Raw genomic sequence first — 7,737 nt, forward strand, 5'->3', positions numbered from 1 at the left:
GGCATCCCTCAGAGAATTACTCCATTTCCAGGGCATCCCTCAGAGAATTCTCCATAAAAAAATAAAGATTTAATTTAAAAAGACTTTAAATTCCATTTCGCATTTATTTGCTTCTCCTTCAATGAACACTCAGTATCTCCTCACACTTTTCCCCTATCAATCACTGCGTGCTTCTCAGATGTAAGTAGACATAAAAAGGGCAGCCATGTACTCGTTTGAGCTTTACAAATGTTATCAATGCTTTAAATATCAAACAGGTGAACTGTTTTAACTGTACTACACCACACCAGTGCACAATTGAGCAACAACTATTAAAATAACCCCCTGTCCTCCCTGCGAACCCTTTACTGCTGAAAATTACTGTCCCTCTTTGTCCTTGGACTTGGACATCAGTTCTTGGCAAGGTAGCTGCTAGGGTTTAGCTTGCCTGTCGCCTTGGAGCCCTGCAGCTGCAGGCACTCCGCTTGTTTACGTTTCCCCTTCACTAGTTCCTCTTTAAATTCTCCAGGAGGCAGCTAGAAAACGGACTAAACCGGCAACACACAAAATAAACCACTCAAGCTACATCCATCTTCCAGCCCTGAGACGCCGGATGCGTGCTCCCTATCGCGGGCAGCAGTAGGTAAACACGAGGTGCCGGCAGGTGAGGGAGAGCCGTGAGGTGACAGGAGCGCGGCGAGGAGCAGCGCGGCACGTCCCGTCACAGCGGGATGGCAGGATTTCCCAACGCCGTTTTCCACGGGAGCCGGGAGAGCCGGCAAACGGCGGGCGACGGCAGGGCCGAGGGCTGCGAGGCGGCGGGAGGGTCTGAGGTACCAGCGCCCGCCGGGTGCCTCGGCCCGTCACCTCCCTCCCCGGGAAGGCACCGGCGAGCGCTGCCAAGGCGTGGAGGCGGCCGGGAAAGGGAAGATCCTGCCCGCGGCTACTGCCCAGGCCCCACGGCTGAGGCAGGGGAGAGAAATAAATAAATAAGGGGAGGGGAGGAAGGGGGCGGGGAAGCAGCCTGAGGTGGAGGAAAGGCGCAAGTGCCTCCGCGCCGGGCCGCCGTTTGGCCTGGTAACGGGCAGCGGAAGAGGCCGGCTGGGGCTGGCATCTCGGGCCCTGTCTGAGGGCCGTGCCGCACGGGGTACAGAGCGGGAGGGCCTGTGGGGATGAGCGCTCCCCACTTCACGGTTTGGCGCTTGCGGAGCGGGCTGCGCTCCGCGGGTGCGCACACACGCACCGGGGGAAAGGCGCAGCGGAGCCCCGGGGGAAAGGGCCGGTCTGACTATGGCAGAACCAGGGTCGCGGGTCTCTTGTGTGTGCTTCGGGACTTAGCCCTGTCTCGTACCTCACAGGCGACCGCGGCTCTCCTCGAGGAGTGCCTTGAGGAGAAGTACTATAAGCGCGGGGTGACGGTAGGGAGTTCCTGTCCCACTAAAAATGGCTTTTCTGAAACAGAAACACGGACTGAGCTGTAAAAGGATCAAAAATACCCCTGTCCTCTGCTGTTCTGAAGCATATTTGCTTTTAGTGTTCACATGCAACGAGAGGGTTTCTCAGCTGGCTTTGTTACATTAAGCCTGGTGACATACCCTGGGTCCCTCCCTAGCAGAAAAGAAGGAGTTTGAAAGAAAACACTGATTCCTAAGGGCAGCTCGTTCCAAGGTTAGTTTCTGCACAGAAACAAAGCCTATGAAAACACCAGTTGCGAGTCATTCCCTAGTTCTGGTTTCCCTATTGAATGATCTTAGAGCTGGAGGAAGGTCAGGCCCAAGTTACTTTCTCGCTGATGTAAATTCACACGTAGGTATTTTTATAGCAAACATTCCAAACAAATTTCATCACTGATATGCAAAGCCAGGAATGCTGCTTACAGAGAAGCTTAGCTTGAAGGCCACATTTCTCCTCATGCAACGTTACTCGAGTGCAAAGATGCTACGAATGAATTAAGCTCCTAGAGTGTCTTTACATTGTTTGAAATGTTGGAAACATACTTTACCCACCAGCCACTTGTTACGTATTTATGTCTTAAAGAGAATTCAAGTTCCTTTATATCCTCTTACTACTGTGCTACCATTGCATGCCTCTTCTCCATATAGTCCCTCACCCAAGCAGCTTTTGATATAATGTAAACTCTTCAAAATATTTGAATGAATTCAACAGAATTGGCAGTATCAGTCAAAATCATAAGTTGGCAGTATTAGAAACAGCCAGAGAAGTCAGTTTTATCTTGTGATTCAATGAAGTATTCCAACCCCTAATGATAGCATTCCTTGTGACATGCTCCATTTGTGATGGATCCATTTTTTAAAGTGTTAATTTGCAGCTGAGGAGACATGGTTTAATCCCCAACTTCCCTGTGGTATTGATGTGTCACCTTATGTCTAGTGGTAACCGTTTTGGCTCCTCTGAATTACAGAGATAACGATACATGGAGAGTCCTGTTTTGCTTGGGATAGGCTGCACGGGGATGCAGTCACACACCCAAACTGTCAGAGCAGTTACAGAAAGCAACTAGAGCAGGAAGCAAACACCATGGTGTTGTAAGACAACTTCACACCAATTTCTTCTCATTTTCACACTGATTTCTCCATGACTACGTATCCTTGCCTCACCTCCCTCAAGCCTCTTACTTTCAGTAAGTTATGTTATTAAAGAGCAACAGCAAAGTAGCAAGGCTCACTGTAAAACTGCCATAACACTCCCAGGCCTGTTTCATCTAGAGACACAGGAGCAAAGGAACCTGCTGGGACAACAGTTCCCATCCAGTGCTATCGCAGCCACTGCGGTTTAGCTGCCGTCGTGCATCCATCCAATTCGGTATTGCAGCATGGATGAATTACCAATACCCCTTTCTGTATATTTACAGAACCAATTCTGTTTCTTTTCAGCTTAAAAAAAAGATAAACCCTCAACAAATTAAGCTGTAATTGCCCCCCTCTGAAGTACATCATCCCACCGGTTCTTACCAGACTCCGTCTGTGCTGCTTTGAGATCACTGTTTCAAGACTTTTATTCTATTTTCACAAGGCCTCACCAGCGTTTCGCAAAACATTCCATTTTTATCTGTTTTGTCTTGACAGAATCTCTACTTGTAGCACACAGAACTGTTCACTGGAGATTATTAAGCAGAACAGGGGCTTTAATGACAACTGGTTCACTTGCTAAATCATGAAAAAAAATGTCTAAAATTATAATTACAAGTCAGATCCTGCCACCAGCTTCAAGTATAGTCACAAATGGCTGACTTGGTATTTGATGCAAATGAGGAAGCAGAATTCTCTAGTGAGGAGTTCTTCTAGAGGAAGGAAAATGGATTGGAATGATGGTTAATAATGATGGTTAACACTTCATATTTTAAAAACCACACTCTTTCCAAACTGGTTAAAAATACGTATTGCATTCAGGCTTGCTGCTTTTCACAGCTAAGTTGTTTAGACTTACACTGCATTTTTGTGACATTTAAAAAAAATCCAAACTAAAGTGACATCTCTCTTATGTCCCAGAGATACAAATGATGTCTAACAAGCAGTAGAATTTTGTTTGAAGAGTGCTTTAAAATAATTTATTTGGTCCATTGTATGTACCATGGCTTGCACCAAATTTAATAACACACATATTCTAGATTGGAAAATCAGACTGGAGTCTTATGATGGCAATGTCTTTGTTCAGATTAAATTAAGCATGTTCTCAAAGGCATTGAAGCAGGAACCTAGAGATAAGACTTTTTATGCTAACTGTGGATTAGATCTGGCAGTAAGTTTTTAATGAAGCCTTGTTGGGGAGCATAAGATAATAGATGTTGCTACTATTTAAATGTTATGTCAAAGGTAAATCAAATTAAGATACAGTGAATTTAGACTTGTATTAGATGAATGGAGCTCCCGTCTTCTGGCAGAAGAGTGCTCTATATGCAAATCTAACTGGCCACGTGCCCTTTTGATTGCTGGTATTTATTTAATTAATCACTAATCACAAATTAATTCATAAGCACTTAGCGAACATGTTTAAGTGTCTTTGCATCATTGTCAAGTATCTGTAGAAAAACAGATGTTTACTGCTGCACAGAAGCTGCAGGAGGCTTGCAGCAATGTGGCAATCAAAAACAATTCTTAAGAGAGCAGTGTAAGTCCCTAGGATTTCCTGATTTTAAAGTAACGAAAAACAAAAGCCAAAAATGCAAGTTCTAGGCCCTGCTTTGTTATTTTCTCTAAATCTCTGCCTCTCTTTCCCCAGTATCTGTATCCTGCCCCGGGATATCATTAATTTTTTAGGGATCAGTTGATTTTTGCAAACTACTTCGGAATACATAAATATATGATGCTATTCTATGTAAACGCTACACTCTGTTCTCCAGAATAGTGGCAGTCTTTATGCTGAGTATGATATTAGAAAAAAAAAAAAAACAAAACCCATGAGGCTACTCTTTAATATTAGTACTTACTTAAAACAAGATTAGGAAGTAGGGCTGAAGGGGATTTTCAGTGCAAGGATGAAAAAGCATCCAGAGAGCTAAAACTAAAGCTGAGACGTCCATAAGTGGTGTGTAGAAACTGATGGCCCAAGAAACAATACAAAATGGCACAAGGGAATGAGGAATTGGTAGAATAAGAGGAAAACTCATGTCAAAGGCCAAGGCCAAATAGAGCTGAAGGGGTCTCAAATTTTGTGCTTCCACAGAACGTGCCCATAGCACTAAAGATTCTCTGACTCTCCATATCTCGTGAGTATTTCCCTATAATTATTACTTAGTTGTAATATTTTTGTAAAGTAGCTTCATATTATTATTAGGGATTATTTACAAGAAGGAGAAATCTGCTAAAACATGCTGTGGGATGGGTCATCCTTAGGAATTTATGTATCAGGAACGCAGTAAAGGAGTTTTGGGTTTTATTATTTTAGCAAGTGAGCTTCCGGCCATCAAAATAAAATCTGTGACTACATGAGCATGTAAAAACTCAAACAATCATTTAGGGCTTAAATTTGTTACAGGTTAAAGGTCAGCACTTCAGTCCACCCTCTATTTAAGAAACCCATCCTTTTCTGTCCTGGGCTGCTCCAAGCAACTGGAGGCAGGGAAGGGAAGTCCATTCCAGGTATTTAAACGTGATCGGGTTTTTTTGTTCTCTTGGGGTTTTTAAGGAAAACCCCCAAACCTGAAGAAAATCATGGTCCCACTCTGCAAGCACGTAGAAAACTTTGTTTTCTGAAATGGTCACAGAGCAGAAACATAAGAGCAGAATTTATTATCACGTCTAATGAATGGATTCTGGCCAGGCAAGTCCTACTCACTACACTAGGATTTGTTCTTTTAAGACATTTAAGTGCTTTTGAAATGTGTATCCCAGCTCTCCAGCACAGACACAACTGAGAGAGCTATCTTCACCCCTCAGTCTCGAAGGAGACTTGGTACAGGACTGGAAGAACTGATTATCATCTGTAATTTGCATTTCTCGTCACCAGTGAGGATTTGAGACACACTGTGCCAGGCACTGTGCAAACATGAGGCAACTTCACTCCTCCTTGCTTCCCAGACAGTGCTGAACGGAGCGCAGCAGAGCACACCTCAAACGTTTGAAAAGAGCAGAAGGTGGGAGGGAGATGAAGGTGCAGTTAAGGGTATTCGGTCACTGCAGGCCTGCAGTGTTCATAGCAAAATGGTTTCGTATCTTTCTAATTATAGTGAGCTGATGAATGAGAAAAATACCTCGAATCATTCTCTGCCAGTCTAATTGTGGTGTTATTAGAGGGAGAGGGGAAGATACAAAAGGCTTCCTCAAAGAACAACAGAACTATGCTATCGTCAGCATGAACTTTGTAGCAAAACACTGCAGGGGAAAAGGCCATGGCTGTTATGGTTAAAGATTTAAAACAAACCCCAGAACAAAACAGATGTAATACGTACAGAATTCAGTTTTAATAAGCCCATTTGTAACTACCAGAAGCAGATAAGAAAATGGAGTCTTAATGCTATCTTAACAGTAACACTTTCTTAGGAACCCCACCCTATTTTTAATCATTTTTGTGGTGTTTTTTTTAGCCACAGTTATTCAAAAGGGATTTCTGCAAACCCAGTTATCATCCCACCCATTCAAGGGACATGTTAGTGAATGCAGTGCTCACCAGGGCTGTGGTGTGGTGTCTCCAGGGGACTCTCAGAGTGAGATGGTTTGGACTTTTCACCCTAATTTTCAGTCTGAGGGCACTTCTCTTTTTACATCTGCCCTACAGATCCCCACTTCCCAGCACTCTCATGACTGGTTCAAGCAGGGGCCCTTCCCCACCCGCACTGACACCCTAACAGCCAGGCTGTGTACCCCTGCCTGGCAGTCAGCCCCTGCTACTTCCCAGCAGCAGCAGCAGATGACACTTCATACCTTCCTCCCTCCTGATGAGTCAATACCACGTAAGCAGGGTGGGGAGGCAGGAGGGAACAGCATGTCCCTCCCCCTGCCCCAAAGGGCTGAACTCTAGTGACGGTACAGCCTGGAGGTGTCAACTGCTGCTACGCAGGCAGTAGTGACAGGAGACCTGCGATGCACACCCACGTCTGGCAAGCACCGTACCTGTATATCAGGTTGTGGCAGATACGGGAAGAGGGGTTTGGACAGGAGTGCCCAGTCCTACAGACTGAAAAGACAGCAGGTAAAAGCATCCCACAGGTTCTGAGCTGTGGAGTACCTCTGTTTAATTTTACCAGCCCTTTAGATGGCAATGAATTAATATTTTTGCTGAGCTGATGGTTTTCTTCAGGGAATTTATGACACGTTTAAAGCCACTCAGGATTGCTGCTCAAATTACTACTCAATAGATGATTTCAGCTTATGTTATTAATAGTGTTATCTACACAACCAAGGAAAATGAGGCACGTCACACGCATTCTTAGCTATTTTAAGATTTGTGGGTAAGCAGTGCTCCACTTCTACTGCAGTTGCCTTTGAAACCCACAGAAGAAAACACCATAAGGCACCCTCCACTCTTGATGTTCTCTTAAGTAAAGCTTCCCTGTGTGTGGAAGTGTGACATAATCACACTTGAGGCCCACAAAAAACAGTAAAAACACCCTTTTTTTTTCACCCTGGCAGACTTTGCTGATGTTCTTCCAACCGAGAAGTAGCAAGGTGCCACAGCTAATGAAAGTCACAAGGTGAGTGGAATGCATTAGAAATTTTTATAAATATCACATCCTTCCTGATTTCCTATCGACCTGTTTGATTATGCCATATAGAGGGAAAAGTGTGACAGAATTAATCAGCCTGCTGGAGTGAACGCTGAAGGAACAGAGAAGCTTTTGCAAGGCTGTTGTTAGCATTGGAAAAGAGAATCTGTGACAAAATAAAAAGGCAGACCTCAATCCAGAAGCACGTCAGTCAGAAAGTGAGACATGCTATGATTTATCAACGTAACACAAATTGATGGGAGCGTAGCTCTCCCACCTCAAAGTGTGGTATCTGTGCAGATTAAGAGTAGCATCTGTCATCAGGAAACAATGGGAAAGAAAAATGTTTGATAAAAGCTATTCTGTACTCTCTTGTAGGCAGAAAACCACTGTGTCATTGGAATGGAAGGAAAGATGCCTCTGCAGTTACATCCTCAGCAGCAAAAAAGACAAGTGTTGTGACAAGAGGAAGTGCAAATAATTAAATAGCAAAAGATCAAATGAAAGGAGTGACTTAATGTTTACCCCGTTTCAGAAGGTCCAAATCACACTGTAGAAAAAGGATGCTTGCATCACCCCCAGAACACAGCAGCAAA

The 7,737-nt window shown here is 44.2% G+C and overlaps 1 long non-coding RNA gene across 1 annotated transcript; it reads left to right on the forward strand.

The window, feature by feature from the left end:
• Nucleotides 1-1,731: 1,731 nt before the first annotated feature.
• On the forward strand, nucleotides 1,732-7,737 carry LOC130598059 (uncharacterized). The gene is made up of 3 exons (XR_008971932.1): nucleotides 1,732-1,785; nucleotides 7,068-7,129; nucleotides 7,520-7,737. It is a non-coding gene; the product is annotated as an uncharacterized LOC130598059 (long non-coding RNA).

This window comes from Pezoporus wallicus, unplaced genomic scaffold (assembly GCF_028554395.1).
Source record: "Pezoporus wallicus isolate ANWC-B61680 ecotype Strahan unplaced genomic scaffold, APGP_CSIRO_Pwel_v1 contig_10389, whole genome shotgun sequence".
In the NCBI taxonomy this organism is placed as follows: Eukaryota; Metazoa; Chordata; class Aves; order Psittaciformes; family Psittacidae; genus Pezoporus; species Pezoporus wallicus.